General features: G+C 41.6%; 1 protein-coding gene across 1 annotated transcript in view; it reads right to left on the reverse strand.

The window, feature by feature from the left end:
* The window catches only part of LOC105465811 (solute carrier family 7 member 14), a 122,586-nt gene extending 102,279 nt beyond the window's left edge, over window positions 1-20,307 (reverse strand). Inside the window, exon 1 of the mRNA XM_011714439.3 lies at window positions 20,137-20,307. The gene's annotated coding sequence lies outside the window, so the exon portion shown is untranslated. The remainder of the gene's footprint in view (window positions 1-20,136) is intronic.
* Window positions 20,308-23,950: the final 3,643 nt, after the last annotated feature.

The raw sequence follows: 23,950 nt of genomic DNA on the forward strand, positions 1-23,950 counted from the left end.
GTTCTCACTCATAAGTGAGACCTAAGCTATGGGGATGCAAAGGCATAAAAGTGATTCCATGGACTTGGGGGACTCAGTGGGGAGGGTGGGACGGGGGTGAGGGATAAAAGACTACAAATTGGGTTCAGTGTATTTTGCTTGGGTGATGGGTGCAACAAAATCTCATAAATCACCACTAAAGAACTTACTCATGTAGTCATACCACCTGTTCCCCCAAAACCTATGGAAATAAAAAATTAAAAAAATATAAATCAGGATAGTAAACCACAGGGGCAGCAATGAGATTTCCCAATGCTTCTGTCATTGTTTAGCTGCAGTCTTGCTACAAGAAATATTATTATTATTATTATTATTATTATTCCTTTTTTTTTTTTTTTTTGAGACAGAGCCTTTCTCTGTCGCCCAGGCTGGAGTTCAGTGGCACGATCTCAGCTCACAGTGACCTCTGCCTCCTGGGTTTAAGCAAGTCTCATGAGTCAGCCTCCTGAGTAGCTGGTATTACAGGCGCACACCACCACACCTGGCTAAGTTTTGTATTTTTACTACAGATGGGATTTTGCCATGTTGGCCAGGCTGGTCTCAAACTTCTGGCCTCAAGTCAACTGACCGCCTGGTCTTCCCAAAGTGCTGGGATTACAGGTGTGCATCACTGTGCTGGGCCAAGAAATATTATTCACCTGTAAAACTCCCATTAATGGTTAATGTGCTGACCAAAGGAACCCTACTGATATTCTACATGGTTTAGATGAAGCTTCTGTTTGGTTGTTTAACTTGAATAATTGCATCTCATTCTCTCTTCTATTAACACCCTTCCCTTTAAAAAAAATTCAATATGACATTTGTCACCATGATGCCTTTCTAGGCCTACATCTGCTCTCTCATATCTCACCTTCACCTTCCTCTCCCTCTCTTACTGGTGTGCACCCTGCCCATTTGCAAAGATTTATATTGCTGGGCCTCCTGCTGCAAGAAAGATGCACTCACATCAGTTCAACAAACACTGTCTTTGTTTTTTGAGATGGAGTCTTGTTCTGTCGCCCAGGCTGGAGTGTAATGGTGCAATCTCGGCTCACTGCAACTTCTGCCTCCTGGGTTCAAGCAATTCTTGTGCCTTAGCCTCCCAAGTAGCTGGGATTACAGGCACCAGCCACCATGCCCGGCTAATTTTTGTTTTTTAGTAGAGATGGGCTTTCACCATGTTGGTCAGCCTGGTCTCGAACTCCTGATCTCAGGTGATCCACCCACCTCAGCCTCCCAAAGTGCTGGGATTACAGGCGTGAGCCACCGCTCCCGGTCCAACAAACACTGGTCTTAAAGGTTGTGTGTAAAGCAAATTTTTGCAAACACAGTATCCCGTTTTCACATTAAATAATACATGCACCCTCTTCGGTTTTCATCTGCATTTGGTTAGCTTCGATTCATAGTACATTAGATTTAGTATTTACCTCTCCACCACATTCAGCCTTTGATGAGCTGCGAACACACTACTGATAGGGATCCTGGTGATTTCTTTTATTAAATAATGAATCCTTTTCAGTAAATAATTCCATCATTACTATTATGTTCTAGTGATGGATTTTCATGTAAGAGCTATGTGTGGGTGTGTAATATTTATATTTTCTCCCCATTTCACTTTTGAGTCACTACCCCTTTAAACCCATGTGTGACAAGTATGGAGCACAGATCCTCTCTCCAGTGTCGTCAGAGCGTCGTGGAGCGGCGGAGTAATAAGCAGCAGTGAGTGTTACTTAAGCCAGCCCTGACCAGTGGGGAATTGCGTGATAGAAATTATAGGTTCTCACTGGAGAACAGAAAATAATTCTGAATCATTTCCAGAGGCTCTGCAGAAGCACTTCCTGTTGTTAGAGATCTGTTGTGCTGAGGTTGGATTGTAGCTGCTGGTCCCTTGCTTGCCGAGGAGGCATGCAGGGACTAGAACGCACACTCTCCAGTTCTGGAGCTGGAAGAAATAATTGGATCTGACACTCTCATTTCATAGACAAAGAAACTGAAACCCAAAAGATGTGCCCAGGGTCATGCTGCTAGTTAGAGGCAGTAGTCCCAGGACACAGGGGTCTCCCTCCAGTTCACTGATTTGGGTTTTATTTCATGAAGTTTATGTTTTAGCAGTTTATCCTTTTGCAGAGGCAAGGTAGCTTTCTACAAAGCCTCTAGTCTCTGAAGCCAGACAAATCTGTGTTACAGTCCTTGCCCTACCTGTTACAAGTGTGTATTCTTTCTAAGCACTGGTTTCTTCATCTAAAAAATGAGGATAATGTCCACCTTGTAGGATTGTTGCCGTAATTTGTGTTAATGTATATGAAATGCCTGGCGCATACTAATTAAAAAGCAAAGTGTTGTCAGTACTCTAGGTGATGGGGGTGGACCAACTGCTACCTCTAATTTTAATGTAACTTGCACTTTCTATAGCACTTGTTTGGCAACTAAGTCTTTCCTGTCTTTCCTGCTTTGGGCTTTATGTGGATTCAGGCCCTGTAGGCCTATTTTGAGAAGTGAGTGGGTTTTTGTTTTGTTTTGTTTTGTTTTAGGACTTCTAGAAATTCAATAATCTGGTTCTTGCTATGGAAACCTTGATTGTTAGAAGGAAATCTCTAGTCTCTTTAGGCTCTGAAGACCAGGATAAATAGATTCTGTGCTCTGCCCTTACTATTTCAAGGCAACTTCAGTTGTTTCACAAGAAAGAGAACCAAGTTGGCATAGGAGGTGAGACCTACAAGCAGTAAGTAGAAATTCCTGGCCTGGCAGGGGTGGGGTAGAGTAGGGTAGCATAGTAGAGGAGACCCTACCTGGGCTCTTCGCTAACTGAGATGAGCAATGCAAGGAGGTGATGGTTAACTGCAGTAGTAGCTAAGGGAACTAGGAAATAAGTGACTAGTCAGGGTGTAGTCCTCTCCTTGGGAGTGGGGCTGCCATGGTTCTGCTGAGCTGCTGGATTTGAGCAGGCTATAGTTAAATAGAGGCAGTTGCAGATAAAAGGCTGGGGGCTGCATGTGTTCATGTGCATGTGTCCATGGTGGTTATTTTCAAGCTAAGCTAGAACAAGAGTTGTGCAAATTGTCTCCCTCTTTGATACTTTTCCTAGGAACAGGGAGTGACAACAGCTACCTTGATAGGTCTGTAGACAGTGAGGAGCAGAGTTGTCTAAACATCCGGAACCCTGCAGCTTGGTGAAGAAAGGAGTGAAAAAAATGTCAGAGGGAGGCTGAGCTTGACTTCCTCTTCTTGCTGGTGTAGGGTTGAGGGTCACCAGCAGAACAGTGTGGGAAAGAGCTGGCTGGCTGGGCCTTGGTTCCTCCTTGTCCTGTGGATAAACAGATGATCTCAGCTTCTTGTCCTATTGAATGACCCCTTCCCTGCCATTACTAGAAAATGAAGAAACAAGTGGAAAAGGGGAAAAATACTGCACCAGAAGAGTAATGGAAAAAAGCAAGAAATGAAGGTAGAAAAATAAAGTGAGGAAAGTTGCCCTTAGGAGCTTTGGCATTTTGTGGAGTGGTTCATACTGGAATTGGATTGAATTGAATATGATTCATGTAATGCATCTTTAAATTAATAATATGCTGCTGATATTATAAATTTTCCAGCCTGAAGGAGCCATGGCAATCATCTATGGTTGCGCTTCTGTTTTACAGAAGAGGAATTTCAGGCCCAGAGAAGCAAAGGGACCTGTGTGAGGTGAGGCTAACACAGTGAGGGAGGGCTGTGCTGAAACCACCGCCCAGCTCCACCCCTCTGGGTGCTTGCTTCCTCGACATTGTTTTGTTTCCAAGCATGCAAAGCTCATCTGGTTTTTCTTCCTCTCTGTACCTCTGCTCATTTCTGCCAACCCTTTTACCGGAAGCGGAGGAGTCCTTCCAGCTGAGAATAAAAGGGGGGGCGATTGGAGTCAGGTGAAGAACTAAGGAGAGGAGAGGCCATCTTTCTCCTTAGTGTTTGAAGCTGGAGCTAAGTTCTCAAACAAGATTTCAGTGACATCGTTAAACATTAGCCAACAAATAGCAAAAATGGACCCTGATTCTACAGCAAAGAAATGTTCTTTTTCTTGCACAATTTTCAGTTCAGTCTCCTGAATTGACTTTCTATTTCCAGCTTCTCTCCTCTGTCTCTTGCTTCTCTCCTGTCGCGTCCATCCCACTCACTGTTGTCAGAACCTTCCATCACTGTCCCGGTCACAACCACCTTTGGTGGCTCCCACTGCCTGTGGCTTAAAGTCTAATCTCCTTACTTCAGCAGTCAAGGTCTGGGAGAGATGAGTTTCACTCATCCTACAGCCACCGAGCTTGTCATAAAATGCTTCTCTAAAAAACTGCAAGAAGCGGAGCCCAAAACAAATTCTGGTGAGGATCACCTTATAGTTCAGTTAAAAAAAAAAAAAAAAAAGAAACAAAATAAACCCCAAAGCCAAGACTTGTGCTTTAACATTTAAAGAAAGGTGAAATAGACCACCCTGAGAGATATGATGCAGTCATGCTACAAGTTACACCTTAAAAATTCATTGACAACTGATATTATCCTACTTTTAAACTTAGAAATTGGCCCTTGCATTCAAGCTGAGATTTCAAGCTGAGATGAAGCTGGTAAATTTATTTTATTTTCTAATGACTGATCTCCTCTTGATTTTTTGGTTTGTTTTTGGTCTTATGCTAGGAAAGGCTTGATGTTCTTTGCCTAAAGAGGGGAAAATCACCTTAAAAGTCCAAATAGTAGGCCAGACGCAGTGGCTCATGCCAGCACGTTGGGAGGCCAAGGCAGATGACTGCTTGAGCCTAAGAGTTCGAGATCAGCCTAGGCAACATGGCAAAACCCTGTCTTTACAAAAACAAAAAACAAAAATACCCCACAAAAATTAGCCAGGTGTGGTGGCGCATGCCTGTAGTTCCAGCTACTCCGGAGGTGGGAGGATCAGTTGAGCCCCGCTAGGTCAAGGTTGCAGTAAGCCATAATTACAGCACTGTACTTGAGCCTGGGCAACAGAGTGAGGGACGGTCTCAAAAAAAAAAAAAAAAAAAAAGAGAGAGTCCAAACTCGGCCTCTAGGCTTGGTGTGGTTGGGATCCATTAGTTAATGGCTTAATGATGATATCTCTGGTAAGTGATTTCTGAAAATTGGAAACAAATAGAATGATTCAAAACTGAGAAAGAGGCAACTATTTGTTTATCTGTACTTCTCACTCCCAAGCCCGGACACTGGTAAAGTCTTTCATTGTGGGGAATGAGATGCATTTTCACTTTGTACTGCTCAGCAGATGCCCCCAGGCCTTCTATCCTAACTTTCCCTAGGATAAAAAGTATCTAAAAATGAATGTAATTTCTTTTCTCTTTTTCCCATGCTTTTTTTCCAACCCCCACCCCCAACAATAGCTTTAGGAGTACAAGTGGTTTTGGTTACATGGATAAATTGTGTAGTGGTGAGGTCTGGGCTTTTAGTGCACCCATCACCCAAAAAATGTGCATTGTACCCCCAGGTGATTTTTTTATTCCTCACCCCTTCTTTTATTGTTGACTTAATTTTCTTTTTCATTCTCTCACTCAACATTTCCTTAATATACTCCAGTCCATCATCCAGATTAAACTTTAGTACTCTCTAAAACTAAACAAAATGGCCTTTCAAATTACTTGCCTTCCTTTCAAAACCCCCATTCTGTTTTGCTTAATAAATATCCCTTCTGCCATCAGTTCTCCCATTACAGCTTATTAGTCTCTCTGTGCTATGCCTGTGCTCTTGCTTTGGGATAATCAAACAATCTGAGCCTTCACTGAAAGAAATGAGTTCCTGGCACATGTAGATACATCTTGAACTTCTAGAATATTAATTTAAATCTAGAGATGTAGTGTGTATTGCTGATAGTTTAGGGTAAATCTGTCTTTCACAAACCACTCACAGGAGCCTTGAGGATCTAGGCCTTTGTTTTTGTAAGCAGTAAGTTATATTATGTTGGCCATTAGGGCCTGTAATTGTGTTTCCTTGTGACAGTTACATGAGACAATTCAAATCACTTCACTGATGAAGAAAACGAAACCAAAACAACAAATCTTGAACATAATCTTCCACATACCTGAGTCAATTGGGACTTCATATTGTTTTTATTTTAGCAACAATATTGTTTTTATTTTAGCAACTATACTCAAGACAATGGTTCCTATCTTTGTTAATGCTTCCTGGTCTGGTTTTCTCCCATTATAGCTTCAGTTTTTAGTATATTTGTTGAATGATTTAATGAATAACTAAATGAATAAAAAGGTATTATTTCTTTCTTAGATGTAGTGACAGTCCTAGAAAAAGTAAGACTTGGCCGGGCGCTGTGGCTCACGCCTGTAATCCCAGCACTTTGGGAGGCTGAAGTGGGTGGATCACAAGGTCATGGGTTCGAGATCAGCCTGGCCAATATAGTGAAACCCCATCTCTACCAAAAACACAAAAAACTAGCTGATCATGGTGGTGCATGCCTGTAGTCCCAGCAACTCGGGAGGCTGAGGCAGGAGAATCTCTTGAACTTGGGAGGTGGAGGTTGCAGTGAGCTGAGATTGTGCCACTGCACTTCAGCCTGGGCAATAGAGGGAGACTCTGTCATAAAAAAAAAAAAAAAAAGAAAAGGAAGAAAGAAAGAAAGAAAGAGAAAGAAAGAAAGAAACAAAGAAAGAAAAAGTAGGACTTGTCCAAAGTCCCATACCAAATCTTTGAACTCCTGGACCTAATTCTCTGCTAAGGCAATGAAGATAGACCTGCAAAGTAACTCTCTTATTATCCATGCACTTGTATAAGATCCATTAGGATTGATCAGCTTCTGAGAGAATTTTTAAATTGCAGATGGGCTGTGTAGATGGTGAGGATCATGGTGTCAGATGGCATGGTCTTTGAATCTTGACTCTAACCTTCACTGGCTGTGAGAACTTGGGCAAGTCATTCAAATTTTATAATCCTCATCTGTAAAATGAGGATAATAATATCGACTTGATATGATTAAATGAGTAAATGTGATTGCTACTATTATTGTAAGTATTATATTATAGTTGTCTAATTATTCTTGACTTTAAGAAGAGCACTCAATAAGTTGCTATATTGGAATCATATGTGTAAAGAGATGATATCATAGTACTCAAATGACAAGTTTTCTCTAGATTCTTAATGTGTTGTAATGGGATCAGAATATTTATTTATAACTGTAGGTTGAAATAGACTTGGGGGCAGAAAGGAAGAACAGAGGCTATTCACTAAGACAGTATTGAAACAAGGAATTCTTGTTTCTGTTTTGATAGTTAAATTCTCTACTGGCATATTTCAGTTGTCTATATTAGGAATTTATTTCTGGCACAACAGTCTCTACTCATTCAGATATTTTCTTCCTCTGCATTGTGATGCTGGAATAGAAAGTGTGTCAAAAGTCTTTGTGACTAGGACAGAATCTAAAACGAATCCCAAACTGTCTGTGTAGTTTGTTCCTACTCAGTATCAGGATAACCAGTCAGCTCCAGGGGAAAATAAAAATAGTCAAAATGGTTGTTTGGCCTCTTTTAGAGGTAGCAATGTTGCATGATTTTAAAAAAAAACCTCTTGGGAGTCTATTCCTTCAGCGTTTTGTAGATGAGTCATAGTCGCCACATGACTGTTTTCTGTAGTGAGAGTGACTAACAGATTCAGTTTCAAATGTCAGGGTCCACACATGGAGATTACTGACAAGGATAAACCAGACTCAGGTGTACTCAGAGCAAGGCAAGATCATAGTGCCCTCTGAAATGACACAAACAGAATTAGCACAAAATACAAGAGATGTGTCCCTTACAGAAATAACCCAAGCACTCGGATGGTTTATTTATTATTGGTGGTTAATCAGTGGCATCTACCGGAACTCTCTAAAGGAGACCAATAAAAGATCATCACTAATGTAAGATTCAAGTGCCATGCCATCTGAGACCGTGATTCTCACCATCTGTACAGCTCATCCACAATTAAACAACTTTCTCAGAAGCAGACTAATCGTAATGGATCTTATACAAGTACATGAATAATAAGAATGATTTTGCAGGTTTATCTTCATTGCCTTAGCAGAGAATTAGGCCCAGGAGTTCAAAGATTTGGTAAGGGGCTTTGGACAAGATGCCACTGACATAAGTAAGATAGGGTTTGAGTTGAGTATTATAACATGTCTAGAATATTACCCTAAGGAAGATGGGGACTGCATAGAGACTAGATAAATCCATCTTTTACCAAAATAATTTGCCAGTTTCTTCACCACTAGGGAAACAGAGAGAACAAGACCCTTTTTTTGAAGAACACAACTATTCTAGTAACCTGAAAAGTGTTCTTAGGTGGAGTTTGAAAGAATTCTCTTGCCTCTGTTGCAGCCTGGATGGCACATTTCATGAGACTGTCTGTCCAACTCCATTAATCCTGATGTTGTGCCCACAGGTTATCTTTGACCACTCATTTGGTTTTCTCACAATCCCACTATTAGGAAGGAAATAGCCTGGGCCACACTTAGAAGCATCTTCTATTGTGTGTGGCTAGATTGGCATCTAGCTAACAAATCCGTCTCTTGGGACCTGGGGAGCATGGCTAGATTCTTCAGAGCTGGATCACTCTTGATAAAACGGATACAATTAAGTTTCTGTACCGAATTAGCCCGATCAGCCTGTGAGACAATCGTGACCCTACAAAGCCCTACCTGAGAAGCTAGCTCTGGGGTTTCTTTCCCCTCTTACTTGCTTCTCTTTTCAATATAATCTTTACTGAAATACCATCTGGTTTTGTCTTAAAATGATTCCTGAGAAGTTACATATAAATGGAAAATTTTAGTTCAATTGATTTAAAAAAGTCTTTTATCAATGTGATCTTTGTCTATACTAATGAAATGCATCGTGGTGATCAATCCAGGCAAAATACCCTGCCCCTGAAGCAGAAATGGTTTGGGAGTTGTCTTTTTTCACTTTCTTGGCCACTCCCAATCTTGCTTAAATCCATCTAATTGCCCAATTGCCTGGTCTGTGGGATTATGAATCTAATATCCTGCCACTTACAGTAAACTCTGGGTGAACTTTGCCTCATTCTCAAATGATAGGAGCCATGGACTCTGCCCTCTTTCTTCCTGAGCACACTGTTTTCTACGGTGATCACTACCTGAGTGGTGGCATTGATCATAAATATCTTCTAGACCAGAAAGTATGTCAAACTCTGCCCTAACCAGCCTCTTAATGTGATAGATGGACCAATACAGCATGAAGGATAACAAGTTGTGGGCATTCTAGACAAGGTCCTGGAATGAGCCTCAGAGCACACGCAATCAGTCATTTCTATCCATCCTGTGGGGTTGTTCAAGGAGTGAGGGAGCCTGAGAGTGGGAAATGCCATGTTATTTATCCTTGGGAAATAGCAGTATTAGTGTGAAGGGCAAAGCACTGGACTGGGAGTCAGGGAATCTAGTCACCATACTGCTTTTAACTGAGCAAACCTGGGCAACTGGCTTCACCTCTCTGGATCTCAGTTTCTATTCTCATCAACTGAATGGATTAGCTTAGATGATTTCTATTAAATGCTTATTGAATGAAGCGTGGAGGAAAAGTGGCTAGAGAGAAAGGGAAGTAAGAAATAACTGATCTCAGAAACCTAAATATACAGAGACTAGATTAACTTGGCTATAAGGTGAAATTTAAGACCATAAGCCTGGATAAATTATTAGGAGCATGTAGATGAGGGAAAAATCCAACCATCTTACGAAGAGGGCTGAAACTCTGGGGTCTGAAATCCTATCTCTTATATGCTCTGTGTGCAGGCGTCTTCATCTTTCTGAAGCCTCCCTCATCTAGAAAATAGAGAGACTGTGATAATTTATATGCAAGCATGAACAGCATATTATTTACAGAACCACCAGAGATTAAGATGCCTTCTGTTCAGGCTGTGACTCCATAATCTCTGGCAGTTTGAAATGAGGCAGGGGAGGATGTGTGTGGCAGGCAAAGGATGTCATGCTCATGTGTTGGTGTACTGTCTGTCTGTGTTTCTGAAGAGTGCTCTCATGTAGAAGCAGCTCAGGGTCTTATCTATCACCTGCTTGTAACAAAGGAACAATGGTATAGCTTCACAGTGAACAATGGAAAACTTGAGCTTTGTGAATATTTAATAGTCACTTTGTGTGTTACATTGGGTTATGCTCAAATGATGGCTAAAATTCCCGAATGCAGCACAGAGCAGGAAAAAACTGAGAACTGAGAGGAGGGACTAGGCTCTAGCTCTTATACTGCCATAAATTTGCTAGCTGACTTTGGGCAAGTCATTCAACATCTCTGGGTTTTAACTACTTCAACTATAAAACATAGGGAAAAGAGAACGCTAGGGTGATTTCTGAGATTTCTTCTAGTTGTAAGATTGGACTCCATGAGCCCTGAATTCAAATGACATTCCTAAGATACTCATAAAAATCCTGTTCAAAGGATAAGCCCCTGGCGGAATAAATACATCCACCTGTCTGTATTCAAGTTTCTTCAGTCCTTCCAATATGACCTCCCACCAGCCAGGTAAGCACATCAGCCTTCACGTGTATCATTTCTGTTCACACCTTCAGCATTTGCTTATGCTGGTCGCATTTCTGCAATAGCTTTCTCTCTCATTTATCAGTCTGAAAAAATATTATATGCCATTCAAGATACTGTTCAATTATAATTTCCTCTGCGGAAGTGAATTGTTTCCTGGTGGTCTCTCCTTGGAGGCTCCCTCATAATATGTTACAGCATGTATCATGTTGCATACATAATTAATGGGGATGACATCTATGGAACTTTCAGATTACTGGTGACTTGAAGCAGGGATTATGTCTCATACCCAGTGCCTAGCTAGGCCAATGCTTGTCATAAAACAAGTGCATATTACAATGTTTCTTCAATAAATTGCAAAGATAGTGGTTTTAGAATCATGATTTGCTGATTTTACATCCCTAAATGCCATCCTTTAGGCCAGCCCTCACATTATAGGCATAGTAACCTGCTGGGAATCCTTGCCCCTGCAGAGGTTGGAGGAGGCTTTTTGTGGAGGCTTCTGAGGGCTAATTTTAAAGTCACTGATCTCTGACCCCATTGTTTTGTTTACTGGTGAACTTACTGGAAGTCCGGTCATGCTTCTGAACTACAACTATTACAGATCTCACATGAGCATGGCAGGATTTCATCTGTCGGAGGAGATGAAAAGTAAACTCTCTCTGTCAGTATCAATTGGAGAATTAGGGACCAGGAACAGCACATTACTCTGAGCAATATTTTTCAGTGGGGTTGTAGTGCTATTGGCATTTTGGGCAAGACATTTTTTATGCTGCAGGATTGTTCTGTCTAGTGCAGGATATTTAACATTCTAGATCCCAGTCCACTAAAAGCCAGTAGTAACACCCCTCTCCTCCAGTGTCTGTGCCAATACAAAATACCCCTTATTGAGGTCACATTGCCCCAGGTTGAGGATCATTAATTTAGAAGAAACCAGGAGGCTTCTCCTATTATAAGTGTCATTTTCTAGATTTACAAATTTAGATCCAAGTTCTTCTTAACCTTAAAGACATTGATTTAGCTGTTAACCCTGGTTCAGAATTGGGTATCAACAACTTGAGAGTAATTTCTGACTGGGAAAGACTGAAAGGGTGGCAAATCCATCTCTTTCCTTTGGACACTGTATGGTTAACAAGGAGCTTCAGTGAATGCCATCTCATTGACCCAATTTGTAATGTGAGGGGCAAGATCTATTACCCCTATTTTAAAGGTAAGGAAGTTCAGCCTTGAAGCAGTGAATGGTGCTGGCCCAAGTGTCACAGGTAGTACATTTCAAAGCTGAGTCTGGAAACCAGATCTTCTGACTCCTAGGCCATCCCCCTCCCCACAGAGTAGCTAGAAAACCACAGAGGAAGAAGTAGAGTTATGCATTCTGTAATTGGCCTTGGTGTTGATGGGATATGCAGCTAGTTTAACAAGCCAGAAACTAGAGCTAAAGAAGAAACATATTTGACTACAGTCAGAGCATTCTCAGCTGGCTAGATATACCATATTAAGAGCTAAATGCCCATTTGTATATTCAATACATTGAAATCCACAGTGAAATAGATGGGTACTGTGGTGTACTGTATTTATGACTAATTTGTTAATATAGGATTAATGAGAAGAAAAGGATTTTCGCAACATGATTTTGAAAGCTTTAGTCTTAGCCTTGACCCAAGCCTACTTGCAGGAAATGACTCTCTGGGAGCTCTCCCTCTCTACCATAAAAGCTGTCTGGATTGTTACACTGAGTCAAAAACCTAAAGGCAGAAGCTAGAAGACTGTACTGAATAGTGAAGATATGGGGCTGACTTTTATAGCATTAGAAGGTGCTGGATTGATCCTGCATCAACATCCATCTATTTCTGGTGGTGTGGCTAGTCACACATTCTGGGAAGAGGCAGCAGAGTGGTCCTCACCAAATGCAACTGCCTGCAGAGCACCAATATTCAATGCTGAACCATGTAAACAATTGGTCAATGACATCAATTGCAAAAGCACAAGAGCCATCTTACAGAAAGACAATGTGGATTCCCATACACAGGCCTGGAGTTCTATTCACCCTCTTGATTGCTCTTCTAGTAAAAAGTGGAGGTAAAATAGAAATTCTCCAGAGAATTGGCTGGTGTGTCCAGTTGCTATAAATGGCACACATCAGCTATCTGTCTGTCAGATTTGTGGTTTTTATAGAGGCGGTATAGCATGGTAGCACAAACTTGTTACCTGTGTGAATTTGGGCAGGTAATTTAATTACTTTAGTATCCAGGTTTCTCATCTGTAAAATGGCAATGATAACATTACCAACCTTATAAGGTCATAGTAATTGTATAAGTATTAGCTATCATTATCGTTATTGTTACTAGGTAAAGTACTAGCATGAAATTCAGAGCTTCTGATAAGTAATGATGTAAAAATAAGAATCTTGGTTTATGTTCAGTTCTTTGGGCTTAAGGAGGCAAATAATGGATTATTCAAGCTCTTGGCCCTATTTCCTTGAACCATAGAATGTTATGACTTGCAGGATGTTGTACACTGTTTAATCCAAATATCTTCTTTTAGGGATGAAGATTAAAAAGATAAGAAGAGTTAAATCCTTGCCTAAGTTCTTGCAACATGGATGATGCTGAGGTTTTGAATCTTTTCCTCTAACTCATAGTTCCACCCCTGAAATTTCTACCTGCTGACTGTCCTTGACCAGTAGTTCTTTCACCTGGCGGTACAAAGGGAAATAATCTGAAATCCAAACACATACTCTTTCCTACTCCCTGAATCTTTGATAAAAGATAAACCTGAATCTTTGATAAACTCATCGACTGAACAAGTTTTCATGACTAATGAAATGATGCATGATGTTAAAAAATGCAAAAGAGTGCATTCTATAATTGGCTGAGAGAGAGGAGACTCAAGTCATATTCCTCTGACATTAACTCAGGTGAGTGTTCCTGGGATCAATTTCTCTCTAAAGTGAGAGTTCAGTTATGTGATTGTTACAAAATATTGGCATAATAATATGTTGTATAATCTCTAACAAACAGTTAAGCCTTTCCATTTGTGAAGACCCTTTTGTCATCAGAATGTTTAAACACCTGGGTGGAATTGTTTTTTATTTACTGATTATTTTTAAAACATGGAAAAATTTTTTAAAAATGAAGAGACAATGAGAACCAGCTTGATTATTCGTTGTTCATCGGGTTGGAATATTTTGCCTTTGGCAAATAAGAATCAGTTAATTCTAGGCATTTGCTTATTGACTTGCTAGAATAGAATGAGCTGTTTTTCTTTCATTTTTGTCAGTAATAACCAGTTAAAACTCTTAAAGGGAAGCCTTATTATTCCTGAAAAAGGATAATATTCTGTAAACCATCAGACTGTGATGTTCTCCTCTAATTAATATATGTGCTTTCATTCTAAGCTAAGCTTCTTCTTAATTTAGGAACAATAGCAATTGCCTGCTGCTATTGTGAAGGCCAGCCAAATACTTTCTGAAGGAAATGACAAGTATCCCTTCAAGATAAAAGCGGAAAAGAACACATAACTCCATTTAAGCTTTGAGTTTCTGAAGTTGCCTCATCACAGTGAAATGCAAGGCCTTTGGGCTGATGTATGCTTTGTTTTCTGGGTGAAGCAGCAAGACACAATTCTCAGGAGTAGTCTCTTTTGGCCATCACTATTTATGCCCTGAGAAGGGCTAGAAGGGTGGTTATTAGGGTAGAATTTGATATACTGTGTTTGCCTCCTGTTTTATTTGCTAAAGGAAAATGCCATAGGGGATACTGAATTCTAGGTAGAGAGGGTTGGCTAGATGAGTGTATGGCATGAATTAACCTGGAACAATGGTCTGAATTCAACAAATATTTATTGATCATCCACGTGTTCCAAACATCCTTGACCACAGCATTTTCATGTCAATATAGGACATTCTTCAACTATGTTATTGATTAAATGGATGATTGTATGCTAGAAGGATTGGTTTCAAAGCTACACTGTCAGTTCTCTTTATCTCTTGGGATATACAATTAGAGAAATCTTTTAAGCTACAGACAGAGAAAAACTCTTTTCAGCTCCAAGGTTATGGCATTTTCCCCTTTCCAAAATCCAGGCCCTTCCAAGAGGTAAACAAGTCCAATGAAATGAATAAATCATGACATCCAGCAAAATATGTTTATTGTTAAAGCTAGCATCATTTACTAGAAGCCAGAGTTGATAACTTCGCTTATTTTTCCCTCAGTAATATAGTCCCATATGCAACAAAGGCTTGAGGACAGCATGCTTGACCAGAAACAGTGGCTAAGTGTACGTCTCAACTATTTACCTGAGAGAGCATCTTACAAGGTAGTATCTATACCTTCGTCAACTCTTAACAAAGGTAAACTAGATCTCTGGAACTGGAGATAAAATCTCATGCCCTTGGTCATACTCAGCTTGATTCTCAGGTGCTTCATTAATGAATGAATGAATAAATAAAGTGACTTTGTTGAGTTTTCAAGATGATAACAACCTAATAAATGCAGTGAAGAATCATCTGATGGAATAGCTTCATTTCCAGGCTTATTTTCTACAATATCTGAGCACTGTGTTAATCTTTGTGTTATAAGAGAAAAATATTTAAGTATCAAAATGGTGAGCCATTATAGAAGGTATGGCTGCATCTGAAAAGCACTTTTACTTGAAGCATAAATAGCATACACAGATCAAAGTGCAGGAGTAGATCATAGATGCTAGGTTTGGAAATAAATGTTAGCCAGATGCATAAGGTTCTCCTAATGACCCCAACAGATTTCAACTTAGAGAATGAATAAAGACTCGTTATTTAAGGTTAGAATCCCTAATGCAAACTCAATAATTCAGTCAAGTTAATGACTTTCACTTTTATTTTGGTTTAATCAATGCATGAAATAGAATTATTCTTGTTCAATTGATCTATGAAAATGGATAGAAGCTCATTTCAATTTGTAAATAGTAAGAATATATTTTAAAAATTATCCCTCTCATCCACTCACACTGAGGAATATCCATAATCCTTGCATTTTGTTATTTCTGAAGCCCTATTACCTGATGGGATCATTATTGATTATTACTTAAAAACTATTAGTTGAAAGGTAAAAGCTGTTCCAAACAACTTAGACTTCCTAGTTATTTTTTTTTTTAAATCCTGAGAAGAAAATGTTCAGGACCAAATAAACTAAACCACAAGGAATGCACAGTATTTCAATTAATAGAATCTAACAAACCAGAAATTTCAATAACTAATTTTTTTCTTCACCGTTCTACTTTTCAGTGAAATAAATGACAACAAAGGCAAAAATACAGTCATATCAGGATTAAAACCATTCAGAAATGCATTCAGCCTGAACTACCCTATTTGTACATTGTCTGTACCATATCTATATAAAATAATAAACCATTGCAGATTCAATCATGCTCCTTACAAAGTACTTTCACATGCCTACACTTTGAGTTTCACAATAGTCCTTTGAGGTAGTTACGGCAATTCTCATCAACATCTTACCGATGGAGAAATGGAGCTCTAGAGGGCCTCATAATGTCACCAAGTAGTAAGTGGCACCTATACTACTGACTCCAAGTCTTATATTCTTTGCATGTCTACCATACTATGATTACTAAGACAAGATAAACACACACACATGTTATTACATATCCACATTATCTATAAACTTGGATTTTGAATTGGAACTTTCAGGTTATATCTAAGTCAAAATTCAGGAAACCAGCAAACCTCACTCATGGAATATTTTACTTTATAATAACATAGAATTCATATGAAGCAAACTCAAGAGGCTACCAGCTCCTTAAGTAAGATATGCACACTCCTTCATAGCCTAATTGTCTTAGGTATCTTTGGGCTGTTGGTGATGTATTAGGCATAAGTGGCTTTTTCTGCCTTTCTTGGCAGAAGCTTCAAGGAAGAGTAGGTCCTTACTTCTTCCCAGTTCCTAGTTCTTCGTTGCTGTGAGGGTATGTTTAGTACTGTCTAAAGCAGCATTATTCAACACAACTTTCTTAAATGGTAAAAATTTTCTGATGTCTGCCCTGTCCAATATAGTAATCATTAGCCATATAGAGTTATTGAGCACTTGAAATATGACTAGAGTGACTGGGGGACTAAATTTTTAATTTTTAAAAGTTTAATTAAAATTTAAATATAAATAGCTACATGTGGCTAGCATACCATGTTGGACAGAGTAGTTCTAGACAGTTTAAGGTTCTGGTTCACAGGGCCCAGAGCACCTCAACAATAGCATTCTTGACAGATCACCTAGTGGAGGTACAAAAGAAGTTATGTATTTAATCACAAATTATACCTTAATTGACTCTAGAGAAGATTTGAAGCAGAATGTTGGCATTATCAATAAGGAGGCATATGGAAATTTTAAAATAAGGAATAACAAATGGGGAGAATATGTTTGGTAAATATTAAGAGATGAGAGAGCAAAACAGTGCCATTTGAATTGAATTCAAATTTCTAAATGCTAAGTTTTGGAGCAGGATGGAACTATCAATTAAATACAAAAATCCGATTAATGAAGATGAGATTTCACTATGAGCTGGAAAGAGAAGAAAGAGGAAATGAACAGAATATCAGGTTTCAATGTATGTTAGAGTGAACTAGAACTCTAAGAACATCTTTAATTGAGATACCTACTTGACAGAATTGTGATAATTCAGTAAAATGATTGATGAAGAAACTACGCATAGTGCCTCACATGTGATAAGCATTTCATAGATATTAACACTTATAATGCTCTTTTTAAATAAAAATCCTTAGGTCTTATTAGGGCCTTTTCCAAGTCCCTGTGAGAACATGGGCAGCTGCTTAGGGTAACCAATTTTGGGAAAATTATTTTTTGGAGAATAGGTCATAGAAGAGGAGATATAGACAACATAGAGCAAGTAAAGAAATGCCACACCACCATTCTCATTTCTGCATTGCTGCTGCAGAGAAAACTGTTACTGAGGAAGGTGGGTCATATCTCCCAGGTATGTCGGGTTAGACAACACTGGAATAGTAGGACCAGAGGGGAAAGAGCTGGAAGACAAAGGAGCTGGAAGAAAGGTAAGGGGAATGCTTGTATGTTAAGTGTTTGTATTTTTGGTATGTTCTTTTATATAGTTCACTGATGTTGACGTTTTGTCAAATATAATCAAAGAAGCAATATGGAAGAGTATTTCAGACACCAGGAAATAGTGGGAAAGGCACTGGGCCTGGAATCAGGTTAACTGGGTTCTAATTTTTCAATCATGTCACTTAGACTAATGACCGTCTTTTGGTTTCCAAGTTTTCTTTCATGTAAAACAATGGTGCTAAATGTTATTCAAAGCTATTCTAGTCCTAAAATTCAATAGTATAATTCTTAATATGAAAGTACATGTGGACTCTAGTTCTCCAGACTTCCTGAAACCCTGCTACTCTTCTAGAAAAGCCTGCTGGTTTAGTTCTCTAACTTGTTTCCATAGTATTGGAGCTGAAGTTGTGTGAACGGTGGTATCTCAAGCGACATGCAAAACCAGTTGGGAGGGTGGGAGTGCATGACAGTGAGTGGGTGAACGGATTAAAGAAAAAAGGGTTGGAAGAGAGGAGAGTGTGTGAAAGAGAAGAGCAGGCCTCCCTTCTTTGTCATTCTCTTGCTATAATCCCCAATAATAGCTATTCAGAGCCAAATACCAAAATGAAGTCATGAAAATGGCTTGGACTTTGAGTTAAATAGATCTGAGTTTGAATCCAATCTCTGGAATCAAGTTTCCGTTTCCTTCTCTGTGTGAAACTTATGGTTGGCAGCTATTGTGAAGTATAAATGAAATATTATTACCTAGCCGACAGAGGTATTCAGTACAAACCAGGCCTCCCAAAGTTGGCTCAATCCTTTCCCCATCTTATCTGTAATATAAAAGACTAGCTAAAGAAACAAACATACAGGACTGCTTAGCGATCTTTATCTAAAGCATGTAAATAACATGCAGTGGGGAAAGAAGGGTTCTAAGAAGAGGAAAAAGCTATAACCATGAAGCCCCTCCTTTGTGTAGCCTAACAATTCTCTGATTCCTGAAAGCCACAGAAATGTTTATTATCAAAACAGCATCCCTAACTGCCTTTCAACACTTTACTGACAGGAAGACTCACTGCTCAGGTACAGGAAGTAGAACGAGGAAGCTCCCCAAGTTAGCAAAGCTGGATCCTGAAGTGACACCCGCTTCCTGCACTTCCACCCAGGAAAGCCGAGAACCTTTACCCAGGCGGAGTCCCGGGGAAGCAGAAAACCGGGAAAGGCAAAGCCCCTTCTTTATCCGTTTCTCTAGATCGCTTGCTTAGAACCCTTTACATGGTTCTAACGCAGTTTCTGCTTGCAGGGATTGCGGGTTGCGGCGGTATTAGCACCCAGCCTCCGAGAACTTTCAGCACCGCGGACAGCGCCTTTTCCTGCGCTCGGTCGGAGGAGAGCTACCTTACCCAGGCGCTCTCCTAGACCCTGTACCTAGGGGGAGGCAGGTTGTCATTCTATGGCCCTTGGGCAACTCGAGCCAGTGACGTACCCCGACACTCAGGCGGGGATCCCTTCGCCAGAGCCCGTTCCTTTGAGTCTCTCCTCTCAAAACCTCAAGGAAACGAGCTTCACACAGGTGGGGGAATGAGGAGTGCCAGGAACAGACGCGAGCCCCGCTGCTGCCTTCCTGCATCTCTTCGCTGCCTTTGCTTTGCTCACTCTTCAATTGCAATATAAAATACTCATTTGGGGAGCGGGCGGGGTGACACAGGAGAGAGAAGGAGGATGGGGGCTCCTCCCCGGTGGCCACGGAGCCCTAGCCTGACCCTCTTGGATTAGAGGGGAGCTGATGTGTTTTGGAGTGGGGGAAGAGAGGAGACTGAGGAGTGAAGCAGTGCAGGAGAGCTCCCCTTGCTGGGGCTGTCGGCTCTGGGCAGGGAGCTCCCCTAGACACCGCTCTCGTCACGTTCTCTTTGCCGCCCCCGGGCGAGTCACCACTCTCCGGGGACAGACGCCCCTCGGGGCGCCACCGGCCTGGTCGGGGAGCGGGGCTCGGCGGGAGTCCCTTTGAGGAGTTTGCTCCCAGGCAAAAGGGCAGACGTTGTTCCCGACCTTCCTTCGGTCTGCGGCTGGAAAAGCGTCTCTGTTTCATGGGCTCGGTCCGAGGTGGAGAACGGAGCTGCCCGTGCGGGGTGCGCGCCAAGGCGGGGGACAGGACGGGCCCGGCGTCTGCCGAGACCCAGGCTGCCCGGACGCCGCTCGCGGCTCCCGTTCTGCCTCCCGCTCTGGCGGCGCCGCAGCCGCGCTGGCCCCCGCCCCGCCCGGCAGCTCCCGCGAGTCAGAGCCCAGTGCCCCCAGATTGCGGGCGGTCCGGGCCTCATTCCGGGCCAGAGCCAGAAAGAGCCTGACCCAGCTCCTCCATTCTTCCAGGGAACCCCTTCCCGGAGGGCGCCCTCGGCCTCCGCGCCATATTCTTGGTCCCCCGCTCCCGGTGACTCCGGCTCCCTGGGTCATTCCGGGAGAGGCGGCCATCTCAGTTGCAGGGGTCCCGCTGGGGCGCGGGGGTCGCCGAGGGGGACAAACTGTAGCAAAGGGGGCTGTTCACTCACCCGGTGGGGGCTGGAGGCGACGGGCTGGCTGCCGAGGTTGGTAGCTGGCCGAACTCACTTCCAGCGCGGAGCTGTTTCTCTAGCTGGGATGGGAAGTGGTGGTGGCGGCAAAGGAAGGCAGGAGGCAGCCGCGGCTGCTGAACAGCTCCTCAATTATTCAGATTGCGCCCCCACCCCCGAACCCCTCCCCGCGCCTGCTCGTCCTCCCTCCAGCTCGCCTGTCTCCGCCTCCTTGGAGTCACGTGGGCTGCCCAACCCCTTACATATTGAGCCCAAGCCTGGCACCAGACCCCCTCCCACCTGGCCTGCCGTCCCCCGTCCCCCCGTCTGCCGGTCACAACTCCTCGCTGGCCTTCTGAGCCTCCAGGTATGACCTCCAGTGTCTTATCTCAGGCTGCGGGGAGGCTGAGGGGGCCGTGTGGGAAAGCAGGGACCAGCAGGACTCTGCAGTGTCTGTGTGTTGGGAAGGCATCTGCCACAGCTCTGCCCCTGCTAGACTGGGGTGTCCAGACCTCCTTCCTGCCCTCTGGAAGCTTCCCTCATCCTCTGCGAAGCCTTCCTTGCTCTTAAACTTCCACATCCCTGAGCCCTACTGGAAAGAAAAAATGAGAGAGATTGATTTCTCCTCTCCTCCTAAAGAAGACAAGACCCACCTCCTTCTCCAATGCTCAAATTTATCTTTGGGTCCACAACATCTTAGGGGTGCAAAGATCATAGACTTGAGATTTGAAGACACATTAGGATTCCAATCTGTATGACCTTGGAGCATTTAACTTTTTAGCTTTTCTTCTCTCATCTGTGAAATAATCACCTTGCAGGATTGTCATGAGATTGAGAAATCATCATGTTTTTAGAATTGCCTAGCCTAGAGTTGGACACATATTTGGAGCTCAATAAAGGAGAGTTCTTTTTCCCCCACTTCCGTTAAAATAAATTTCACAAAGCAAGAAGGAAGTGATGTGTGCTAATGCAGTGAAAGCATCTTTTTAAACATGGAAGGAGGTATCTGTGAGGTCAGGTTAAACAGGTACCAGTCTAAGTGGAGACGAGAGAGAGAAGGCTTATATTTTGTATTGGCTCCTTTAAGATTAGTGTCCCAGAGCCAAGTTATGTCCCAAAAGGATTGGGACTAGATGAGACCAACCCAGGCATGCTTGGCCACATCACTGAATGAATTATTTAATAAGCATTGAGTAGATTGATTTGGATGAAAGTTATCTACATAAATTCTTGCACTTTGGTCCAAGCCCTCAAAACACATGGGAGGCAAAAAAACATAACTCTCCTACCCTTGGAAATAAATTCACTGATCTTGTGTTTGGCGATAATACTGGCTGATTGACACTCCTTCTCTAGGGTGGAGCAATTCCAATCTAGCTCTATGTTGTGGGTCTACCACGGGTTCTTCCCAGAAAGTTGCTTGATCAGTGCCAGGACAGTCTTGGTTAAGTCCACCTACCTCAAGTTAATTACTGCCTTCAATGAGCATCTAAGCCTGATAATATCCCCATATTTTAAGCTTTCAATAGTTCTGCAGGATATATTAGACCTCCTGGGATCACCAAGAAGCTGTGAGACATGGTAGGAAAAGTGTAAAGTTAAAAAATCAGAAATTTGGAAACTTAGTGCAGGCTCTGCCAGCTACTTATCATATGATCTTTCACAAATCACTTAAATTCTCAGACTCTCATCTTCAGAATGGGAAAGGAATGTCTACCTGTCTTCTATATAAGAGGGTTGTGATGTTTAGATGGGATAGTGCATGAGAAGTCACTGTAAAAGGTAAGGAGTATTAATATTACAGACTGAAGAAAACCCTGAGTCTATTCTAGTCCAAATGAACTATGAGGGTGATGACATGGGAAGATGTGATTTGTCACAGAATACACAGCTCCTAAAATGTTGGTGTGTTTCTTTTCTTTTTTTCTCTTTTTTTTTTTTTTTTTTTTTGAGACGGAGTCTCGCTCTGTCCCCCAGGCTGGAGTGCAGTGGCGAGATCTTGGCTCACTGCAAGCTCTGCCTCCCAGGTTCATGCAGTTCTTCTGCCTAAGCCTCCCGAGTAGCTGGGACTACAGGTGTCTGCCACCACGCTTGGCTAATTTTTTTTTTTTTTTTTGCATTTTTAGTAGATATGGGGTTTCACCGTGTTTGCCAGGATGGTCTCGATCTCCTGACCTCGTGATCCGCTCGCCTCCGCCTCCCAAAGTGGTTGGTGTGTTTCTTTAAGTCTGCATGTATGCCTGTAGCTCAGGGGATGTGATTATTGAACTGTGTTCTTTGTTTCACCTTTTTCTGTGATAAATTTCTGACTTAAATCTCCATTTTTCCCTGGTCTTTCATTTTTAGAACACCAGTCACAATCACAATAGTTATGAATATTTACTATCTGAGAGAAGTTTGTGCCTATATTTCAAGACAGCAGGGTTTAGACTTTTCTGCCTTTGCTAGGTAAAACTGACTTGGGTTGGTCATTCAAAAGGGCTTGATTTCAAAGAAAAAACATTTGGAGTCTAGGAACGAACTCTAGACATTTATCAGCAGCTTGAATGATGATATGTGTTTCTAATCCACTGCCAATAAGCTCAATGAAATCCTCACACGAACCAGGAACTCCTGGAACCCCCCAACCTTAAGCAGATTCCAGTCCTATCTCCCGGTGTACTTCCCTTTAATATTCTTTGGAAATTGCCAATCTGGACCTCTTTGTATTTAGGGAGGCTAAAAGACCAGAAAGTGTCAACCATGCTCCTATCTATACCACTGAAAAAATTGTCTGGGCTAGGTAAAATGCTGCTTCTGACTCCTACCTACCTCTCCACTGAAATCAAGAAACATGAGAAAGGGAAAAATAAGCATGGAATCATTTGATTTGGCCATCATGCCTTTATGAGCAGTTACCTAGACAAGCATAAATTTCAGAAAATTTTGGACAGTTTCACCAGAAATTGCTCAAGGAGTCTGAATATATATTTTTTCAAAGCAGTTTTAAGTGTCCAAGTCAACTTTATCCATGAAGAGCAGAAAAGGAAGCTTAGAGAACAGATCTTGCATAGGTTGCAGTAGAAAGTTATACCCTAGCAATGATTTCTTGTAAAGGTTCATCTTGGGTCCTCCCTTACTTATAAGCTCTTGTCTTTTGCATGATGATTGTTGACTTTATCATAAGTCACTGCAAACACTTTCCAACTGTAAGTAGAGCATTAATGAACAAAGAAATAGAATGCAGCAGACAAAAATTTGTATTTAGAGCCATGCACGGCCGCAACAATTGGTGAAAATCTCAGTTCCAGAGTTCAACAATGATCTTACAAAGTGACTACTAACTAGATCTTTAAAGTACACATCCTCATTTTCTTATTCATACAGTTGGAATGTGGAAGTGTTGATTCATGTACTCAACATATTCTAGACACTTAGGATACAGCTGTGAACAATGCAGAAATGGTTCTGCTCTCCTTGAGCTTACAGTCTAGAGCAGGGGATCAGACCATAAACAAGTAAACAAAGCAGTGGAGTTAAGTATCATGATGGAAATACAACAGAGCAATATAATGAAGAATAAAGGGGCACCACTTAAGTGATAGAGAACTAACATAAGCAAATGTGGAGCTCAGAGACAAAAGCGATTACTCTCCAGGGAAACAGCAGAGCACTCTTATCTAGGGCCTTTTGCCAAAATAGGGTCATGAAAAGGGTAATGACTACAATCCCTCATGACTGACCTGTTTGAATGGATGGTGGTTAGGCCATGAGGGAATTGGCCAGATGCCTTAAAAACAATTCTCCATTTTTGTCTCATGATTAATGAAAATGA

The sequence above is a fragment of the Macaca nemestrina genome, chromosome 2, assembly GCF_043159975.1.
Source record: "Macaca nemestrina isolate mMacNem1 chromosome 2, mMacNem.hap1, whole genome shotgun sequence".
In the NCBI taxonomy this organism is placed as follows: domain Eukaryota; kingdom Metazoa; phylum Chordata; class Mammalia; order Primates; family Cercopithecidae; genus Macaca; species Macaca nemestrina.